Source organism: Falco punctatus (genome assembly GCF_963210335.1).
Source record: "Falco punctatus genome assembly, chromosome: 2".
In the NCBI taxonomy this organism is placed as follows: Eukaryota; Metazoa; Chordata; class Aves; order Falconiformes; family Falconidae; genus Falco; species Falco punctatus.
The window spans coordinates 113,251,588-113,274,266 of NC_137581.1; the positions used below are offsets into that span (position 1 = coordinate 113,251,588).

The 22,679-nt window shown below is 41.0% G+C and overlaps 1 protein-coding gene across 17 annotated transcripts in view; it reads right to left on the reverse strand.

Moving 5' to 3' along the window:
* LOC308058816 (cell surface glycoprotein CD200 receptor 1-B-like) overlaps positions 1-22,679 on the reverse strand; it is a 150,721-nt gene that overhangs the window by 16,420 nt on the left and 111,622 nt on the right. For 3 of the 17 annotated variants that reach the window (XR_013925979.1, XR_013925980.1, XR_013925983.1), the window contains one exon: positions 1-17,613. This exon is cut by the window's left edge and continues 16,420 nt beyond it. The gene's annotated coding sequence lies outside the window, so the exon portion shown is untranslated. The other 14 variants (XR_013925978.1, XR_013925982.1, XR_013925981.1 and 11 more) reach the window with 12 other exon arrangements.

Consider the following 22,679-nt stretch of genomic DNA (forward strand, 5'->3'; position numbering starts at 1 on the left):
TGTTCAGACACAGTAACACACACTGGTACCCACAACCAAGATTTACTTTTATTGTACTGCTCTCTGCTTTTCATAATAATTAACGGAATCATTATACACCATTGGTCTAGTAGCGAGGGAACACCCAGAAGTTCTGCTTTGATGCAAGACCACTATCAAACACGGAGTCTCTGCCAGACATCTGTGTTGTACCCACCCACAGCCGTACATCAGCCCATCCCTCATGGCTAAGCGATTACTTTCAGTGGCAGATGAAACTGTCTTCCCTACTTCTCCAGACACATGAATTTTTCAACTTTTTTCAACTGCCTTTTTGCAGAAAAGGGGATCAAAGTAATGATGGTGATAAATACCTCTAACTCCATCCATATCAACATCTTCAGAGATAAAGATGAAGAGCTTTAAATATGTTTGCACACAGATTCTTTCAGCATTATACTGATCTGCAGGAAACTATATACGTACTAGTGTCAACGCTGCAGAACTTTATAAATGTACTCAAAGGTAAAACTGTCAGTTAATAACTAATAATCCTAACATTTGCTAGTATAGTCAATTGAGGGCTTTTTCAAACAGATTGTTACTTACAGCTGTGCCAGACAGGGCAGTTTGAAAAATGTTTAACTGCTCTTTAGTTATCATTTAAAATATATTCTTCAACATCCTTCAATATTTTTATATTGCAGAGATTATATTTTTTTTAGTAAACTTTATCTGCAAATATTTTTATGTTCCTGCTGTCGAATACAATTATATGTGCCTGTAAATAAGACGCACTGCCTACAGAAAACTATTACTGTAGCTAACACAGCAGAAACATTACATATTAATAAATGAATATATCAGTTTTAGTACAAACTGACTGAACTTTGTGGGAAACTTGTGTGTTATTTGTTGTAATATATTATTTGAACATGACATTTATACTGTACTATACATCGGGGGGGATTAGTGCCATCTGTCTCTCTAGCTCTCAGGTAAATGGTCAAAACCAAAACCTTTAAGAAAGCGGTATTGAGGTGGTGGCGTTTTGTTTCAGCGTTATCTTCATATTTATCTAGACTCTCCAAATCCACTTCAGGTTTCTGCTGTTTTCTTCTACTCTGCTGCAATATCCTCTAAGAAATATAAGATCATTTTAACAACGGATTTTAGCAGAGTTACTGAACTGATGGGGCAGAAACACCATGGCATAAAGAGTTCCATGCAACTTCATGGCTTAAAACTAAAGGAAACGTTAGTTTTTCTAGGAAGACAGAAGCGATCAGTAAAATACAGTTCCTATGTTCTCATCAGATGTTTAGCAAACCACTAGACAGCTGGTTTATACTTGAGCAGCAAGCTATATTGTTTTACAAGCCTTTTAACAATTTTGTTACCAGTGCATGTATACAGGTCATGTACCTGGTGACTATACCTGGGAATATGTCTATGTGGGTATATTTTTTTTCCTCCAGAACAGGTATGTAGACTAAAACATCTGAACTGCATAATTGTCTTCTGTTGGCTTTTGGGTATGATTCAGCTCAGACTTCAGCAAGATCTCTGGGGCCGTCAAGACTTCAGTCTCTGGGTTATCTACTAAGACTTCTAGCAGTGCTTTCAATTATTGTTTGAGGTGCAGCCCCTGATCCACTCAAATCCGGGGAAAACTGGATTTATATACACTGAAACCACTATTGTTAGTCGGGGCTGATTTTGAAGTGGCAGACTAAGAGGAAGCTTTAGTCCCCTGATTTGCAGTTCCCTACAGCTTAGGGAGAAGAAAAACAAACAAACAAACAAACAAAAAAAACCAACACACACACACAAAAAAAAATAAAAATTGAGAAAAGAGGAGAGATACAGGGGGTAGTTTGTCTTCTACTGCCAGGCAGTAGAAGGAAGAGGTACTACAGAGGTTGAGTATATAAAAATTCTTCCCTCTTTACCCCATCACCACTTGCACACACTTACTCTCCACTAGAGGCAGAGAGAAGAAGACAACAGCAAAGGCAGCACCTCTTTTACTGGGGGAAGAAAAGAGAGAATGCTTTTATAGCACCTGCAGGACACAAGCCAACAGCTCTCTTTGTGGACCACACAAGCCAGCGGGTGCAAACTGACTCATGTTCAAACTCCTCAGGGACTAACGCTCCAGAGGAGGCTCAACGAAGGTCATTTCAGCTGTACAACAAAATATAAGGAGGCTCAGGCACCACTTCTGGCCATAAGGCACAGGGCTTCAGGATGACTCCCATCCCTACGGCACACCAGGATGTGATTTTTCTGTGAGGTTCTGCAGTTCAGAATGCCAAAATCATGCTGGTGTGGGGTTTAGGATGTCACGCAGATGGGTGGCAGAAGGATGCAGGGGTTGGTGGGGTGGTGCTAGGACCGCCCCAAGCACAGGGGCTGTACCCACAGCAAGCCCCATCCTTTATATCTAACCCCACAAAACCATATGGGAACTCTCCTGCCCCCTTTCTCTGCTCCTCTTGGCCTCATGTATTCAAAGAGGATAAAGCTATTTTTGTTTATAGACACAACACATTAATACAGTGCATCAACATGCAGAAATAAAAGTCCTAAAGTTTTTATTTTGATGCACACCAGTAGCTCTATGTTTCTTTCGTGGCATTGCTTCAAACATGAAATTTAGCAGAGTTGCAGAATAGAATCTTTGGATTTCCATTGGTGTTTTAAATACTATGACTCCTTACACAAATTCTTATTGCATGTGTAGGTGCTTTGGCTGTATGTCTAAGAAAATCAAGCGACAACTTGGTCTAACCTGTTATTTTCACAGTAGTTTGGACATACTATTTTATTAGCTGGTAAATCATATAGCCGGTGCACTATTTCTACTGTTACAAGATGGAAATACAAATTGGAAGATTCTAGTAAGGAAAAATGGAAAAAAAAAAAACCCAACCAACAAAAACCTTTATACTTTTTCACTTTTGGTTTATCATGAGCGGGGTGTGCCACTATTTCAGTCACTTCTTGTATGTACCTATGGCTCCTGTGACTGTAATTGGGCTTATACTTGTCCTAATCGTCAATACAGAAAAAAAGAAATACAAGCAGTGCTAACATTTCCAACTTGTAACCAAAAGTGGTTCTGTTTCATTCTGTTTTGTCTTGTTTTGTTTTAATATTGTACTAATAAAAGTAGTCTCTACTACTCAGGAAGAATGTGGAGTCAGAAAATGCAGTATTCCAGCTGGAGGAATTTAAGATGAATGTTATTTTTGCTTTATTTTCCATGTAAAGTATTCTAACGGCAATGGTAGAAGTGTTAACAGGTTGGATCAATAGCCAAATGACTTCTGCTCTTCTGGTCCTTTTTTCACTCTTCAGTAGATGAACAGGGAAAAGGAAGAATAGGGAACAGAAAGAAAAAAAGCCCTCAGAGACCTGAAAGCTGAGTTTAAGTTCGCTTGTTCTCATTTAAAAATTAAATTTGCAAGATGATAAACCCATAGTTGTTAACTCATGGTAGTTTCAGATTTGGCACAGTCCTCTGAGTACCGAGCACAGCTCAGGAAATGCCTATATCCTGTTTTTTAAGTGTTCACTTGAGACATAGACTAACCAAATAATGTATATTCCATATTCTAGTTCAACATACGACTTCAAAAAAGATGTGTTATTAGGGAACACATGTTTTCCAGAATCCACTAGAGCAAGTTACAGCAATTGAAGACTTCTGGAACAGATAAAAGCCCCCTAAAAGACTTCATTTCTGGTGGTTCTTGGATTTGTTGTGACGGCCTGCTGCTGAGCATGTGTCCCTGGTCTGGGCAGAGCTGTGAAGGTTGAACCAGCCCAAAGGTAGAACCTCACCTGTTTGACTCCTGCAGGAGCTTTCAGGCTAAGGATGTGCAAGTAATATGAACTACCTGGCACCTCCGCTCGCTGCCAGGTGAGTTCTGGACTATGTGCTTAAGTGCATGATAAAGAAACTGCCCTTATCCCCACATTCTCAGCAGAGGAAAACCCTAGCTTAGTAAGCATGATTTGCCAGGTGGTATTGCTGAGATACTTTAAAGCATGCTGGATTGATGACAGTCTATTTTCAGCCCAGCCAGACATTCATACAACAGATAGGAATTCATCAACCATACCTTTCCTATAAATCTATTTATTTTATGAAGTTATATCAATCGGTGTCATTGCTTGAGTCGAGATTTTTGTAAGTAACCTAGAAACCTATGTCTGAGCAGGTCATCCTCTATTCTCTCTATAGGCAACAAAGAGAAGACGACAGAGTGCAAGCCCTCTGAGCTATTTTAGGCATTTTATTTTTCAGATGTAAAGCACTGCACCCTAGAAGGGTTGCTGAATATAAATGGAATGCAAAAAAAATCCCCATACTTTATAGATGTTTGTATCGTATGCATCCAAGGAAGAGCAACAAAGCTGGGGAAGGGTCTGGAGAACCAGTTTTATGAGGAGCAGCTGAGGGAGCTGGGGGTGCTCAGCCTGGAGAGGAGCAGGCTCAGGGGGGACCTTATCGCTCTCTGCAGCTGCCTGACAGGGGCTGTAGGCAGGGGGGGTCGGTCTCTTCTCCCAGGTAACAAGCAATAGGACAAGAGGAAACAGCCTGGGGTTGCACCAGGAGAGATCAGATACTAGGAAGAATTCCTTCACTGACAGGGTTATCAAGCACTGGGACAGGCTGCCCAGGGAAGTGCTTGAGTCACCGTCCCTGGAGGTACTTAAAACAGGTTGTAAATGTGGTGCTTAGGGAGATGGTTTAGTAGAAGGCTTGGCGGTGTAAGGTTTATGGTTGGACTTGATGATCTTAAGGGTCTTTTCCAACCTAAGTGATTCTACGTGTCTACATTTAACCAAATTAAGCTCTTTTCTGGAGTTTTTCAGACCACACTGCTAAATTTAATAGCATTAGAGGTAGAAACTGCATCTCTTCTGTTAAATGGGTGGATTAAAACTGTTTAAAATTCATGCTCCTTTCAGTGTCACGTCACTTGAAATGCTGCGTTCAGTTCCCCAAGTAAAGGGACTCTCTTACAGTTGAAATATTCTCAGTCACAGACTGAGCTGGCATGGGACACTGAAAGCAGGACAGAGATCTTTATAGCTGATTCAGGGAAGATTTATTAATCCTAAACACCTAAAAAAAAATATCAAAACTAAAAGCTCATTTCAGGGAAGCATAATGTGAAAGAACAACACTACACTGAGCATAAAGGATGTCTGGCTGTCTGTGGATCTGAAAAACTTTTAATTTTACCATGTATTCTCTTCCAGATGCAAAGATTGCTCACACATGCTGCTGTGTGTGATTTTTTAGCTTCTAGCCTTACAAGATTAATTAGCTGTTCATCAGCAGCCAAGATGCATATATGACATAGCAGCAATATCTGTCTTGCAGTGTGACAGCTTTTAAATAAGAGGTTTCTGACATTTGATATTTGTGGGGTCCTATCTCTTGATTGCTTAGCTTCCTTATTACTGAGCAAATAGTGTTTGCTTGTATTTCCCCTTCAATACATCCTACAAGGAATTCTTGACACACCAACCAGTTCTTGCACAGCATTTCTTTTCAGTATAAACATTTCATTTCAGCACCTCAGATACGAATTTTGTATGCAGCAATTTATTCTCTAGCTTTCTGTGAATTTGAATTTGTAATGCTTTGGTAAAATTCTTAAGTTTTCAGTTAAACTTTTCTTCCCAAGGCTCTGTTTGCCTGGTACGTGTAGCTGCCCACCTCCTATTATCAATGCACGTACATGTCCCAGTGGCAGCAGTGACGTTGTTTAGTTGGTGCTATTTTTAATCCTCAGAACACTTTGCAAACACTGTCTTTAGGAGCTGCATGGGTAAGATTTCAGAGTATCATTAGTGTCTTTTACTACAGGAATAGTGAGGAAAGTAGATGCCATAAAGCTTCTGAAGGAGCAAAAGGTTACGATTAGAACTCACATTTCCATATTCAGACTCTGCTCGAACCTCTTCTTTCCTTGCCAAGTTCTGCTTTACTGATGTAAGTCAGATGTAGTAACAATCCTTCCTTTTCTGAAGTATTTTTAAATTACGTAGCTTTTGGTGTAGAATTGGGCTGCATTGCTTTTACGCACCTTGTCAAGGAGAGGACATGATGTGCCCTTCCCTCCATCCCCCCCTGCCCCACAACTTTTTCAGCATCCCTTGCAGTTCAATATTGCTTGAGAAAGCAGAGCTGTGTGTTTGGTCTCTGCAAGCTTATCAGATGTAGACTTGTGGGAGGTGTGGATTGTAATTTTTTTGTTTCTGTCACCACTGGGGAATAGTGGTATTTGATTAGAAATAGTCTATTTTAAACATTGTGAATAATTTCAAGTTTTTGCAATTAAATGTGTTTTGTTTGCTTGTGCCATTTGTACATTTAGGCCCTTCTTCCTCATAACTAAAAAGTTACCTGATAAATATTCTAGTTGTAGGCAGGATATCAGAATAAAGTCAAATATTTTACTACAGAGCTATAGTAGAACTTTGAGATCATCTGCCAGTGTGGCAATTTGGGGTGGTTTTTTTAACAAGTGTCTTGTTTTTGAAAGTATATGCTCACAATCAAAGCAAACATCAGTGATCAAATGATGTCTGTATGGTAAGAATCCTTTCATCTTATTTTATAGCATTTCTTTTATATTCAAAATTGCTTTTGTTTTGCTTTTACACATTTAAAACACTTAAAAGTTTTGTAAGTCCAACTTCAGTTATCTTAGTTCTGCTTAATTTACTGTATTTACAATTTTAATCCAAAATAGTGGACATCGCAACTGAAACCACATCAGGGCTTGCCAGGCTGTTGTAACCAAGACCACCAACCTGCACAAACCATGTTCTTAGCATTTCGTATTCCAGGTCACATTTTAGGCTTTGTATGCAGCTCAAGAAAGTTTCGAGGTTTTATTTGATTAATCAAAGAGACTTATGCTTCTTTTTTTTTTTTTTTCTTCTTTTTTTTTCCCTGAGATATTACCTTGCAGAATGCTGCCCAATATACCCAGAGCTCTTGGGTATCTATGCCAATAGGCAATAACATATTATCATGGTAAAAATGAGAAGACATTTTGCAGCATAGGAGAAGGAGTTATATGATTAGGGATCGATAACAAGAAGTCTTGCTATTTCCATGGAGATTATGTGCTGGAGATGGCTAAAAGGAGGAAAATCAAAATGCACTGGTCAGTCAGCATATGGCTGTGAGCGGTTAGAGTGATGCAGGTATGGAAAAAGCTAATGACAACTTAAGATGCTATAAGCAAGATAGTTTGGGAAGAGAAAGAGAAAACTGTCCTTCTGAAAGGCTTCACTGAGACACTATTTGGAATACTTTTTTGATCATTTACATTCTGAAAAATATAAGCTAGAAAGAGTACAGCAGAAGAATAGAAAGATGATCAAAGGAACGGATTATTCAGCAGAGAAGTTACAAGAGCTTGGACAGTTTTGCCTTACCAAACAAAGCTGAGAGGGAGCAAATAGGAAGATAAGGGAAGACCTGTTTCAAAGATAACATCAGTAAATATCAGTAAAAGATGAAGCAAATACAAACTGGTATTGAATCAACTGAAACTAGAAGCTGGGAAAGGAAAAAAAAAAAAAAAAAAAAAGGCACTTCCACACTTATCAGCATGAAACTGGAACAACCTTCCAAACAAGGCAGCTGAGGCAAGGAACTTGCACTGCTTTAAACCAGAGTTCAGTGACTTTATGCAGGGATTTATATACCAAAGAAATGCTGCAGACAGAAACCAAGACTATGCTACAGGTGCTTGAACTGCTGGTGCAGTAGCACAGCCAAAAAATTTACTTGCACAATACCTATAGTGTATTAAGCCTCTGCATCAGAATTTCTTTTTTACCTGCCAAGAGCAAGGAAGGGTTTTTTTTGCCTATGACACGTCATTTGTTTTCCGAGGTTTTTTTTAATCCTTCCTCTGAATCCTGTGAGGTTAAGTCTAGCATGCCTTCCAGCATCCAGCTTTCTCACCCCAGAGCTGGCCCCATCGACAGGCTGCACATAGCACGTGCCAGCTCGCCTGCCAGTGTTCCATTCCCAGGGTTAGGACAGCAACTGTTCTCCACTTCCCGCAGGCTAAGCCAAACTACCTCAGCCCAAGCTGAGAAAAGCAAAAAGATGAACAATCCCACCTCCCCCCACCCCCCCCCAAAAAAAACCAACCAAAAAAAACCCCCCAAAAAACAACCAAACAAACCCAAAACCTCAAACCAAACCTAAACAACAACAAAAAAACCCAGCCCTTACCTATAACACGAGACAATTTTTTGGGACCTCTGGACATTTCTCCTATCAAATTACCTTAAGGCATTTAGGAGTTGACAACACTCCTATTTGTCTGTGGCTGCTGTTGTTTTACCACACACAGCCTGTGTTTGTAACAGCATTATCAAGCAATTTGTTCCTGGGCTGCTTGCAGACACACAAAGCAGATGTTTTGCAGACCTTTTAAATCAGACACCTGTGGTCAAATAGCCTGTGCATGCAGGAGGCTGGTAGAAGCCCTCCAAACCATTAATAGCACTTAAAAGAAATTTAACTCTGTAAAAAATAAAAGAAAAAAAAAAAAAGAAAAATTGTAGATGTGGAACACATGTCTATGTAAGTGCTCTGAAACAGCAGTTGAGTTCTGAAGCTGATAGTATTTACCTTTGGCAGGAGCATGTTTCAAGCTCTGTTTGAAATAATTGGCAGCAAGCCTTATAAAACCGACTGAGAATTAGATTGCTAAAACACAGTAAAATGCCCAAATCAATTCCTAATACTCTTCCAGCCCAGAGACTAATTATAAGACCTCCCCTCTGACCAGCAGCTCCGGCTGACAACAGCTAGCTCCGGGGACCAGCCTCGACCAGCTCAGGACAACATACCCAAACACTTACTGTACAAAGAGAGTCCAGAGCATTTCTTCCTCTCCATTGGAAGGCTGCTTGCTGGCCTCAGCCTCTCCCCTGCTTCATTTTGGAAACTTCCCCTTCTCCAGGTGGCCTCCAAAAGCATCTCCCCAACCTCCTCTCCCAGCCCAGCCCATCACCTGCCTCTGCACTCGCCCACCATAAACGGGGGCCAAATGGATGCAGCTGGGGCTGATCTACACCATCACGCTCCTTCCACAGGCCAGCCACACAGGGCAGGAGGGAAAGCCTTCAGCATGCTATTTTATGATGCTATTAATCATTAGAATTGTTTTTACTGAACAAAAGACGCTGCAAAATCAGCAGGCAGTAATGCTAACTATTCTCATGTTTCATTGGCGGTGACAAGGCAGAATGACCTGAGTGCAGCTTTCCTGTAGCTCGGTGGCCGTAGCTGTCACAGCTGTGATTTTCGGGAATGGTCTTGGTGGTTTGGACATGCTGCTGACAAAAATGAGATGTGAATTGCAAGTTCGGTGTCCTAGCCAGCTTTAAAGATTAAATCATTCCTCTGGTTTTGTTTACTAAGATCTCTGCTTTTCTTTTTATGTAATCACAATGCTTACTGAAAGAGAAAGGGAATCTTGGGGATGTGTGCAGGAAGATTCCTTCTCAAAACAGGAATGGACCAAAAATGAAACTACCCTGCTATATAAATGCAGGAGTGAATTTTACGTAAGAGCAGAATTAGTATGCTGATTGAAAGCAAGTTGGAGAAAAAAGGAAAAAGAAAAAAGTATATCCCTTCTTTAATAATGGTTTTTCATTACAGTTTTCATAAGTGTGATCTCTGCTAGCCTCACATTACTTCTGAAATAGTTTAAAACATGTGGTGGAAGCTTCAGGTGTGGGAGTTACAATATAAGCTATCAAGGAAAACAATATATAGATAGATACAGACAAAACAGAGGAAGATCTGTTTTATTTAATCATTTACGCAGGTCTGTAGTACATTAAGATTTCTCACAATTACCTATCTCTGTAACATCAGAGATTAGTTTTCCTCATAGAATAGTGTTTTTCGAGGTGATTATATACCAATTAGTATTAATTAAGATCATTAAAGATGAAGTGCCGTACAGGAAGCAACTCTCTAGGGTGAGAAGTGGTGTAACATCAGGTCTACAAAGCATCTGTCTGCTTAATGGGTTGAATCACTGCCACGTCTAAGCACCGCAAAGCCATCCTGCCAGGTACAATGGTATCAGGATCCACACAGTCTCTTGTATCCTAAACACTAGTTTTAAACAAACGTGCTGCAAGGATTTGGACCATGTTATGCAATCCCCTGTCACCGTATGTTGCTGCTCACCTTTCACTTCAGATCACAAAAGGCGTTCAAGGTAGAGACTCTGAGGGAACTTTTGAGCTAGGTGTACCCAGCGATGTGCCCTTCAGCTCGGAGCTGTGCTGTCCCCTTTTAACAGCCCCATCCTGGAGGTCAGCATGGTCCCTGCACGCTGCGACTGTGTCCTTGGCACACTGTCATCTGGAGAAAAAAAAAACAAAAAAAAAAAATTTGGAAAATGAGAATGAAATATCTACAGATCGTAACTGATGGTTACAATAAAGAAGGAGATTAAGCAGGATTTTTGTTAGGGGAATTTGAGCCAGCAGCAGCCCTGGAGCTAACATCCAGCAAGTAGAAAAGAGCTGACAGCGAATGTCACAGCCCTGAGCCCAGCCAGCCAAAGTCCTGGAAGCAAGAGGCTGCAGAACGTGCTGATGCGCTCAGTATCCTGACAGCAAGTCTAACCCTTCTCTGGATAGAAAGACAGGTCAGGGAGGGGAGAGCAAAGTACAGGAGACAGTCAGCTCTCGTGTATATCAGTGTTGGAATGGGTTAAGAAAAGGAATCAGTTTGTTTGAAGAAGACTGAGATTACCAGGGATTGGACTAGAAGACTTTCAAAGGTCCCTTCCAACCCAAACTATTCTATGATTCAATGATTCTGTGGTTAAGGAGGTTTGAAGAGCATGTGCAGGGAAAAAAAAAAAAAAAGCTAATTATGCAAAATAAAATAAAAAAGAAGGGGAATTAAAAATATTCTAGTGTCAAAACCACTAAATTGTTGGAAGGAGAACATCAGCCAGCAGGTTGGACTGCACACTGGGTGGAAACCCATGAGAGAGCAGAGAGGGGAGAACAATGATGAAAAGAAGCAGCAGCTAATAGGACAAATTTCTGTGAAAACAAGCATAAAGAGACAGAGATGCATACGCAAAAGTCCCTGCCATGCACAGGTCTAAACAGCTGGGTGGATGGTGGGGGAGGGTCTCACCGGCAAAATACCGATTCTGTCTGCTGCCCAATGTTGCTGAAACTTCATCCTAAAAATAAGCATGCTTTTACAGAGATAATCTTATAATAAGTTTTTCTCTTCAAAGTCTGAATCTTTCAAGGAAATTCAGGAAGGGACTTTTAAAACTCATGATAGAGTTAAACATATCATTAAAAGGTGACTGTTAAAACAGATGCCACTGCAGTTTCTTTTCACTTGCTAAATTCAAGAAAGTGTGGCACAGAATATAAAATGTTAGAGAGAAAGAATTCTTTGCTAAAAGGTCATTTAAACCAGAAATCTCTTTGAAGATGTAAAGCCACTTCAGTATTGTCACTCAGGAGGGAGTCAGCGATGAGAGACCTACTGAATTAACAGATATCCCTCCAGACTCTGCCAACACCTGACACATTGAAAACCACTTATTTATGCTTTTGTATTTTACAATGATCACAAAGGAAAGCCTTCCCTGGTTTCCAGGCCTTGGGCAAAAAATTTCACCCAGGTTTTTAAGGAGATCTCCCTGCGGATGCTCTAGCGAACCTGAGGAGCAGAGTAACAAGCGCTGGGCCTTACTCACAGCCAAGTAATCCTATTGACTCCTGAGGAGGCAGCGGTACATCCAACTGAGATCAAAAGTACTTAGCGGCAGAGACCCCGATCCCTAGAGACAAATGAAGAGCAGAAGAAATGCTCTGAGGCATGAAACAGCCAAAAGTACAACTACAGAAACTAGGTAAAGCCAAAGTCTCTCAGAGTCTGGGTTTTGGCATTAATGAAGAGGTTAAACAGGCAAAAGAAATCTTGTTAAACACCTATTCCTTGTGTTTCCTGCTGTTGCATCCAAATGCTATTTAAATTCTGTTCTTTCCTTAATTAGTTTTCAAGTTACAGTAACATGTCACCCTCACAGTCAGTATCTCGCTTCTCCTTTTATTCAAGCCAGGAGCAACTGTGCTTTTATTGAGAGCTGGCTACTCTTGGTGCTTCAGTCCTTCACTTATATACACATATATGCATAGATACAGCTATATATGTATAATAGACCTTTATAGATACAGCTATATACGTATAATAGACCTTTATGCATTTTCTTTGTGATCTGTAGTACCTGGATACTGCTTCAACACACTATACCTGTTGCTGTGAATTACGAGGACTGATAGCCAGAGATTTGAAAATACACAATATAAAAGCATCTACTTAAAATGCTCAGCACACAAGCCCCCTCCAAAAAAAAAATAATAAAAAAAATCAGCTATGTCTTGTCTTCAGCTAAAAAGCACGGGAGAAAAAGAAGCTGCAGTGATCTGAAGATGCTGAAGGTGGCCAGGTCACTTAAGGAGGCATCAGATCATTTACTGTAAACATAAGGGAAAGCTGTTGCTTGTAGCATGCTTACTTTTTAAAAGGGCACACATTAAGTCAGGGTGTACCCAGAAGACAGGAAGGACAGGGATGAAAAGAGAAGCCCTAGGAAACTGGCTTTTATTTCTTCCCTCACACTTTCCTCCCTCACCTTGCCTTCTTCCACTGACGTTTTCGCTCCCCACTCCCAGCTGCCTCCCTGGAAACTCTGTTCTTACCGGCACCATCCAGCACCCACCCCTGCTTGCACCTACCCTCCTCCCAACCCTTCCTGCATAGCTGGAGCCGGCTGCTCTGTATTATCATCAACCCTTTCCTTAACTTGCCATGCAAGTCTGTTAGGAAGCAAAAATAAGCATAATTATCAAAACGCTGTTGCCAAGCTCCTTAACTGCAATCCTTGCCTGAAGTGCAGCCTAAGCCAGAGTGCACTGACATCTTCATCCTGCAAAATCATCCAGATGCCTGGGGGTTTTGTCAGCAGAAGTCCTAAAGGTCCTGCAGCAAGCAGCAATAAATCTTACTCTTCAGCTCGGCATCAGCTATAGGCACTCATCAAGTTGGCATTACAAGTTAAATGCTTAGCTTCCACGTCTGCCAGTGCTGGGGCCCCATAAATCCCATTTGGCTGCCCCAGCAGTGCGGAGTCACACTGTGCAGGGAGTCACTGTCCTCCCTTCTGTGTCCCGTGCAACAGCCAGAGCAGCAGCAAGTGTGACCGTCCCCACCCCCCCCACTGTCCTTGCCCCTGCCTCTCCCTCCCAGACCTGACCTTCATCCTTGGGATCAAGGATTTCAACTTTGTCTCCACCACTGACAAACCCTGAGGGTACTCTGTCCCAGGTAGCCAAGGCGTTAGCTGCTGCAGAGACTCTTCTCACAGCAGAGACTCTCCCTGGCACGAGCCTTCATCTAGCCACATGGGTCCTGGGGTATTTAGGAATAAAACCATTTCCTCAGGCTCTTTAAGCACAAATTATAAACCCAGCATCAGCATTAACCGCATCCTCAGCAACATGCGTGGCAGTCCATGGCTAGTCGGGAGCCATTTGTCTCATCCTCCACCATTCCTCATCCAAACTCTTCTTCTGCACAATCCTCTGTAACCTGCAGGATATGGTTAAGCAGAGGCTTAGCAGGACCCCCCTGCCCAGCACTCTTCCACTGCCGCATCGCTGTGCCCTCTGCTGTGCCTCTTGCCCTGGCAAAGCACTCAAGAAGAACAAGCCCAGCAGGGCAGGAGAGGAGTTTGGCTCACGTCACCCCTTCCTAGGGACCTGCGACAGGTGCATTTTGGCTGGGCTACTTCGTGTTACAGTCCCCAAAAGCAGATCAGATGCTGTCAGAGGTGATGGCAGAAGCTGCTGGGAGCAGTCCCGGCGCAGTCCATCTTCACAAGGGACCACCCCGGGGCCAGCGTCAGACCTTCACATCCCATGAGGCGAGGTAGAGCGACAGCAGCTATCAGGTCACACATTTCTGAAAACACACAACGAGGTCTCAAGCCCTGACAGGTTGGCTAAAAGAGGTTTCAAACAACTGGCCTTCTCTTAAACCCCGAGGACCATTCCTGTTTAAATTCCCTTGCCTAGGGGATTTGCTGTGGTAAGACTGTTTTCCAAGACTAGCCAGGCTTGCAGCCCTTCCTTAACTCTCCAGGCAGGACAATGTGACATTTGGTTAGACCTTACTACTTCTGGCTTAAGTAATACCATGCTCCAACGTTGGAAACTATTTTAGGAGGTGGAGGAAAGGTGTTCAAGAACAGGAAGCATTACTCGTGATTGACAGGCAAGCAGTTGTGTCTTCAGAAGCCAAGGGGGAAGGTATGAGCCGGAGATTTAAAAGAGGAAAATAATGAGATTAAACACATCTATGCCTTTTCATTATGCATCCAGTTTTCTTAAAGATGTTTTTTCTCTGTGGGAATCTGGATATGAAACTCCGAGATGTTCTGCATATTGCCCTCTTACCTCACAGCTTTTATCTGAAATTTTGCAGCATCAAGTCTTGGCTTCACATTCTTGAACTGTCTATAAACAATAGTGGAAAATTTATGGTGGAGTGAGTGCAATAGAATTCTGAGAAAAAAATACATAAGAAAATACTCTCTTACTCCCAAACAAAATACTCTATGGGCACTTGCATATTTTCAGTATAAAATTGATTTAGCTAATCTTCTGCATGAACACTATGTACTTAAAATCAATTGTATTTTTTCCATTTTAAAATGTTCAGATTCTGAAGACTGATTTTCCTGCCACCTGTACATTCCTGCCATTTGTAATGTAAAAGGATGCTGATGGCAATGAAAAATTTGGTTTCCATGTGCTGGGAAGGAGTGAAAAATCCTGTTTCAATTATGGTTAATGATGGTAGCTTCACCTACCTTATCCCCTCCACTGAAAATGCCTGCCTCATTCAAGCCTTTTGTCCTTCTTTGACCTCCCCTTGCTTACCTAATGTTTTATTCATTAGTAAGATATGGCAGGAAATGTCATGTCATTGGTGTTGTATTTGTCTGCTTTGAAGAACATCTACCACTTTGTGACAGTTTGTGTGGATTCTTCCATCAACAAATCAACAGATTTAGCCACTTCTTTAAAAAAGGGCTTTAACCCATTGGTACTACCTACAGCATGTAGCTTCTTCAAGGCAGATACTTAAACATGCTTAAGTTTTAGGTCCTAAAAATTTCTAACAAGGTGAAAGCATTTCTTCAGGTCTTGTAGTCCCATCAGTATCTCCCTGCCTCTCCTCCCTTCTCTTATTGTTAGACACTTAGTTTCCCAGATGTGCTATACATGGTAAATCGGTGAGAGATACCTTGAAATTCCCAACTTTTTTGTAATGTACATCTGCTCCAGAGAACTGGCAAGCCTAAAAAGTTCAGCTGCAAATGTGTCAGCCTGAACCTAAGAAATGCAGATTGGAGGCAGTGGCTCATTAGTTCACCATGGAGTAGCTTTGTGCAGTCAACTTCTTCCTACAATAAACAGCTCTGGGAGAAAAAGTTGGAGCGCTGGTTTGGTTTGGGGTTTGGGGTTGGTTTGTGGGGGTTTTTCTTATGTGTAGACTCCCATTGCACATTAACCTCTGCTTTTGGATAAAATGAAGTAAACCTAGCTTTCTCCACAGTGGGGAAAATCTTCAGAAAATACATTTAGCAAACTCCTTGGTCTACCATCCATATTTTCATGGAATTTGCCAAGATAGGCTCGAGCGTGCACAGATACCCCCACCTACTCTAAGAAGGGAAAAGGAAAATTTCTTTAGAGAGGCTGATCTCACAAGTGTGTGCCTGTGTGCGCATTTATTTAAGCAGGGAGAAACTGGATGAGGTGCAAGCGACCATCCTTAACATTAAAAACTTACCTGGTTTCTGATCTGTAGTGGAAGAGAGCACTGGAAATTTTCAAATCGTTCCACGCAGAATGGCCAACAGATAGTGCAGCTCTTGGCTGTGACAGGTGAGGCAGCCCACAGCAACCGGAGCAAATGAGAAATAATGTCGTTTTTACTCATGGCAAAAAGCTAGGCATGAAGAATTTGCAGCCTATAGTTGGAGGTTGTGGGGGTGAATGTTTTTGTCTGAGAATAAATAATAGCAGCAATAGTCTGTGGCTTACACTGGAATATAGCAATTGCCGTGCCAGATCAGATCTGTACCTCATCTTTAATCAAAACTGGGCAGAACACTAAGCTGGCCACCCTGGATTGGAAAAGGACAAGGAAGAGGAGGGCATTTCATATATTCGGCACTCAAAGCTGAACTGTCTGTTTTTTTGAGCTCTAACGTGTCATTTTTCTAAACTAAACCATACTGTGAAGCATAGGCACTTTTAATGGCTAGAAAGTTGTGGTTCAGTACATGATTAGGTGAAAGACCTTGGAAAGCTTGACCTTGAAAATATTTTAATGCAGGCAAAATCCAGACATCTTTACCTAAGTCTGTACTGTCTCTATTTGATAAATTTTCTGTCCTCCATGTAAAAGAAAACTGGCTATTTCTCACTTCACTGTTTTTTAGAAAGAAATGCAATTACTTTTGTGGAAGCACAAAGCAAAAATAACCCATGGACAGTATGTTCGAAATTCTCTGATTTCAATAGCATCACAAATTAATTTCTTCCTAAAAGAAGTTCTGCTTTTTCCTTATTTAATTACAAACACCTCTACAACATTCTCAAATACATCGACAAGAAAATGCCCTTTGTGCAGAAAGTTAAAAAGTGATTTATCACTGCATAATAAAACCAGCGTGCTTGAGATGTAAGCTCAGCCAGGCTGCTGGCTAATTTTTCTAAACTGCTGCAGCTTTTGAGTATGGCTTCAGATTAGAGTCCTGAAACAGAACGTAATTTAGCAGAATGGAGAGCAATTCTTTGACTGCACATCACCATTAACTAAATCTGTTTCAAAAGGTAGGTCTGAAAGTGGCACCCTTCGGAGATGCATTCACCAGGGCCCCACAAACCCCAGTCAGTTTGGAAAATATTGAGTGGAAGTTGAGATTCCCAGGTTGCCCAGATCATGACTTATCTTCCTTTTACAGCAGTACTTGCCCGTACAAATACCCATTTTCTGTTAAACTGTACGAGTTGCAGAGGTGGTTCTTTCTGGGCTGTTCTTGCAAATTTGAGCAAACTGGTGAGAAATGGCTTTGGCTGAGGGGGAGCTTTCACTCCAGTCACATCCTGCTCGCGTGCTCTTCCCTGCACCTCCCCGGCAGCAGCTTTCAGCATTTGCTCCGACGCCGAGCCAGCACTGCTGGAAAACAGATCAAACAGCGATGGAAATATCCCACGGCCAGGCTGGCTGAAGCGGTTTGTCTTACAAAGGAAGTGATCCAAAGCAGTGAAAGAAAACAGAAATGCTGCCCTAGATCATTTACACTAGGTCTACAGGCTGGTTATTTGCCTTCCCTGGAGGAAACACCTAATCAGTACCTTCAGCAGGCCCCAGCTATATCCATCACCATTTCTATGCCCCACACAGGAACCTTTCCCCAGAAGCTCTTTGGGCAGCAGCACCTGCGTGGGGAAGAAAGGAGATAAATAATCAGAGCAGGTTTCTGTCAGCCCCCGCAGTGTCCAGTACCCTACATTCTGATGGTAAAGACGAACCAACAAAAAAGTTGTCTGTCTCCCAACCACTTGCCAAGCCACTGATAATGTTTACAGCAAGGTTTCCTTTCTTTTTCCAAGAACTTAGTCTATATTAAGCCTCGCATCACCAATAGCTATACATCACAACAGAGTCACCATTTCAGGAACATTTGAGCTATATGATCACTTTGGTAAAAGAGTATTATTTAGGACTAAAATGCTGCCTGCTTTAAAGATATGGCCTTTTGATCTGTAAAACATTGCTCTGTGGGACGGACAATATATTTAGTCTACCTTTTATAGCAGTCAAGAAACAGCACATAAATTTTAAAATCCCAAACCCTGACCTCTGTCTGTTAATCCCTTCTTTTCCTCACTAGAAGTGCTCAGGCTATGTGATTAAATAACAAAACACTGAAGTCATCTTGGTAATGCAGCTTCACAGAGATACTGGTTTACATCATAAATTCAGGTGACCAAGAACCAGCATGTTACGTCAACAAGTCTATTTAGCACAGCTGAAACTGTTGTTTTCCTTTGATTCTGAGAAGACTGAAGCATTTAATTCTTTATCTAACTGAATCACATATTGTTTTCCCAATGACTTTAAAAAAATGTTTTCATCCCTGAAAATGAAAGCCCAGATCTTGGCACAGGAGGGACTGACAGACATGTGGAATTCTGGTTACGGCTTTCTTGATATGTCAGACAAGGAGGTAGTTTTACCACATATTTCTTTACCTTTATTAATTAAAAAACATCCTTTCTCCTTGAAAATGAAGTTCAAGCTCTTTTTCAGTCTTAACCAAGAAACTGTCCTTTTCACTTTCCTGATCTGTCAAGATTTGACAGACAAGTCCTGAAAATTGTGGCAAACTTCTGTGGTTTTTATTAGATGCCTAAAGATAATTAAATTCCCTCTAGCTCAGTTTTGCCATTATTTTTTTTTAAATTGCTGAGTCACTCTTTCACCTTGTTGCAAGAAAGTAGACTTTGAAAGAAAAGAATCTTTTTCAAAATCAGACGAAGGGGCATTTATGCTAACTGCTTTCCTCTGCTTATGCAATTTACTGATGAATGATCCATACAGAGAAGTTGAAAAGCAGCTCTGGCCACTTGCTTATTGTGTCTTATCTCCTTAGACTTCAACCCATCAAAGAATGCTATAAATTGTCCTTTCAAGTAGTTCACAGCCTCACATGGGAACTTTTAGGTTCTTTACGATAATACATTTATCTTCATGAGAGCAAGTTCTCTCCATCATGGTTAATCAGTGCCTGGAACCCTAAATTCTTATAAACATGTATCCATTACTTTGATTTGTATTTCATAATTGATTTGTGCTGAAGCAAAAGAGAGGGAAATGCATGCTGACGTAATTTTGTTCTATTGCTACTTAAGTTATGTAATTCCTTAAGCTTATTAGTCAAATTGCTACCCGTTGTTTCCTTTAAGTAACAGTAATGTTTGCAGATGGTTAGGGCTTCTGTACCTTACCATTACTACTTCCAGACTCGAGGGAAGCACTTGTATGGTATAGGTGGGGATACAATGGCAGTACTCAAAAGTTTACTTTCTAGAAGAAACAACAAAAAAGGTTGTGGAGGAAGGTACGATCCCACCCCTGCAATCTGGAACTTTTGGGAGTTTAGAAGTGATTCCTCTTTGGAGCTGTTCCTTCCCTTGTGCTTTTATGAACCAACTAACTTTGTGTAGTTCTCATGGTAGAAATGGATCTTTAGGGAAAATGTACAATAAAAAAAATCAGTGTCTCGGCAGAAAAGTTAGTGTTTGATCACATTAAAAAAAAAAAAAAATCCCTTTCTGTAAGATGAGGACAGATGTGGAAGCCAGGCTACCTTCCTGGGGCAGCAGGGGTAGATGCAAAGCAGCCGCATGGTCTGAAGCAAGACAGGTCGGGCAATCTCATCTTTCTGCTTCTCCTGTCCATCCCTGCTTTAAATCCTCATCTGCAATTAGTGATGACATGTTCTAATCCTCTTCGTACAAGCTATCAGAGGATTGTAACTTCATATGGGAAATGCCAGGGGAAGAAAAATTCAGAACAAAAATCCTGCTTTCTTACAAAAGCATTCAATAACAAAGAAGAACTAAAAATACAAAGCAGACAGACAGCCCAGGAATGTTTGTTTAGAACTAAATAACTTCAGAAACACAGCAGGGCTTTCAGTTTCTTGCTGCTCCTTTTTGGGATTGAGATCTTGTTTGAGGGTGCAAATTATGCCTGCAAAATTAATTTCATACTGAAGTAGTTTTACTTGTGAGTAGATATTCTCCTCTTTAGGTAATAAAAGAAATAATGATAATAATCACATTTATTTCTAGAGTCAAACCATAGCTTAAAAATTCTCAACAAAGATTACTCACAAAAAAGACCATCCTATATGTTTAACCCTTCACTTACCATTCGTGTCCATTTTTGCTGCCACCTTCACCATTAGATGGCAAAGGTTTCTTTTAATTTCATGGCAATGAACATCTGAATGGAATCACTTATTTATACACAGGTGATACTATATAATGTTGCATCGCATCCTCAGCTTCAAGCTCAGAAATATTTATTGTAATCGGAGAAATTACCTTTATTATTATTATTTACTACTAGTAGCAGTAGTATTATGCCTATATAGAGTAAACACACTTTGAGCATATCTCTTTTTCTTTCATTTGCTGCAGGGGGTACTTGACATTTGCACATAGGCTCTTCCTTCCTATTTTATGCATTTGCCCTCTGGTCATTGTCACCCCTGCAGTCAGAATAACAAATTCCTCTCTATTGCACTGTCAGTGTGCTGTCATTGTGGAGTTTTTCTTCTCCTGAAAGTCTGTTTTGCAAGTTATTTTTGAAAAGCTATACTACATACGTGTTCAGGATTTATAGGGCTTTACTGATCCATCATTTTCTGGCACATCCGATGCAGCCACCGTAAATTTAAAGGAAGAGAATTCTCACCCAGCTATGGACATCAAGCCATTCTGGGAAGTATTATCTGCTTCTAACCCCTTGCCCCTTTTATACAGGAAAAAACTCAGCTCCAGATCACAGGTAAGATTTCTGTTTGCCTTTGCGGCAAAGGCTGTCATTTTCTTTATGCCACCTCCAGTTCCTGCTGGCTGTTGAGATGACAAAATTTTGTGTGTGCTTCTGAACCTTGGTCTTCTGCACAACAGCAAATCGTGCTGCCCATTGAGCTTTTCAAACAGCTGTCAGATTCATCGAAAGCTGCTTTTTCCCATAATTATCTTAGCACAAGATACCATTTTAAAAGTCTTATTTAGCATCCTCCACACAGTAAGAAAGTCCCAATTTTAGAGACTTTATTATTGCAGATTATTTTTATTTTATGATTTATATTATATGTAAATATATTATATAATATAGATATAATATATTTATATTATCACAGATACTATTTTTAACCACAAAAAAAAGCTTGCCTTCATATTCCACACATTTCACAAGATTTTTTTCCATTGTTTTTGACAAGACCAGAGCCCTCATAATATCAATATCTTTACTAGGAAAGGAGGGCTGGAACTGATAGTTCTGCTTTTTGGTTACTGGCAGGCTTCAACCTGACATAGTAAATATTGAGACTTGAAGCAGGAGAACTCTGAGGCTTGAGAAGTGATGGAAGCAATACACGTGCTTCAAGATGAAAGCACGTCCAGAATTACTTCTGCTGGACTACCTTCCTAAAGGTAGTTGCTGCCACACACAAACTGAAGTTATTGGGATTTTGAGCAGATGTGAGATTATTTTATACTGGGCAAAAAGAGGTTTGTTTACGTTTAGAAATATTAAGTCCTCTTATGTACAAGACAACACTGTTCATCTGTAAAAGTTTGGCTTCTGTTTATTAAACAAACCAGTGAGTTCACAGGGGTTTGGGCAACTTCCTACTTCTTCCCTTTACCTGGGGATGTTCTGCCGTAACAAACATTACCCTGATTGTAATTTACTTTTCAATGGTTCAAAAAGTCCTTATTTCTGCAGTTCTGTCATGTCTTCCTCTTCATTCTCAATTTATAGGAATCACTATTCTAAAACCAGCCTCAGTTAAAGATATAACATTACATATTTTTTTCAGATGTTCTTAGAAAGCTAAAAGAAAGCATAAATCCATATGAACTTTACCTGCTGGCTATGTAGGATTCTCCTTGAAGATGCCTGTTCAGTTCCTGTGCTGAACCTCTAGGTCCAGGGTACTTACATTTTAATTAAGCTGAAAACGACGGAAGTAGACCAGCTACATCCATACTGCTGTATCATCAACAAAGACTCCCGCACCCATTCTCCCTTCCCATCCAGACAAGGTCTTCACAAGAGCTTGTAGGCAGCTTGCGAATCTGCCTGCACAGGAATGCCTGGCAGCACTCCAGGCTAGATAACAAGGTGCAAACAATGATCTAAGCACCTAGGTGGCCTCCAGATCCCCTTCAGAGGACACTCTCTCCCCATTCAGGCAAGAGTGAAGTCATTGGGTGGTGTGCCAACAGCAAAATTCTTGACTGCACAAGCACACACATTTCAGAAATGCTTCTTTTTGCATTAGAGGAGCAAGAGAGAAGAGGGGAGTGCAACTACGAAGGCCCTGAGTGCAAAGAGCCAGGTGCTTGCAAACACAGCTGGGATAAGGATGAAAACATGAAGATGCAGAAGCTGGAAGGAAAGGAGAATGGGAAAAGGACAGACTGTAGGGGGAAGGTCTGTACAAAAAGGACCTTGATTTTGTGGGGAGACTGACCCTTCTTATCTGTCTAGAAAAGCCAAACAAAATCTCTGAGGTGTGTAGGTGCTACCTAGACATTCTGACACCTAGAATTTCTTACCTTGGAATGAAGGACAGCATACAAGAGCTCAAACAGGGTCTAAAGCCAGCTTCCCCTCCCTCCACCCCTTAAAGTGGAAATCCTTTTGAGTATTTCAAGATCATCCTAAAATTATCCCGGCTGTCACACACTCTTGC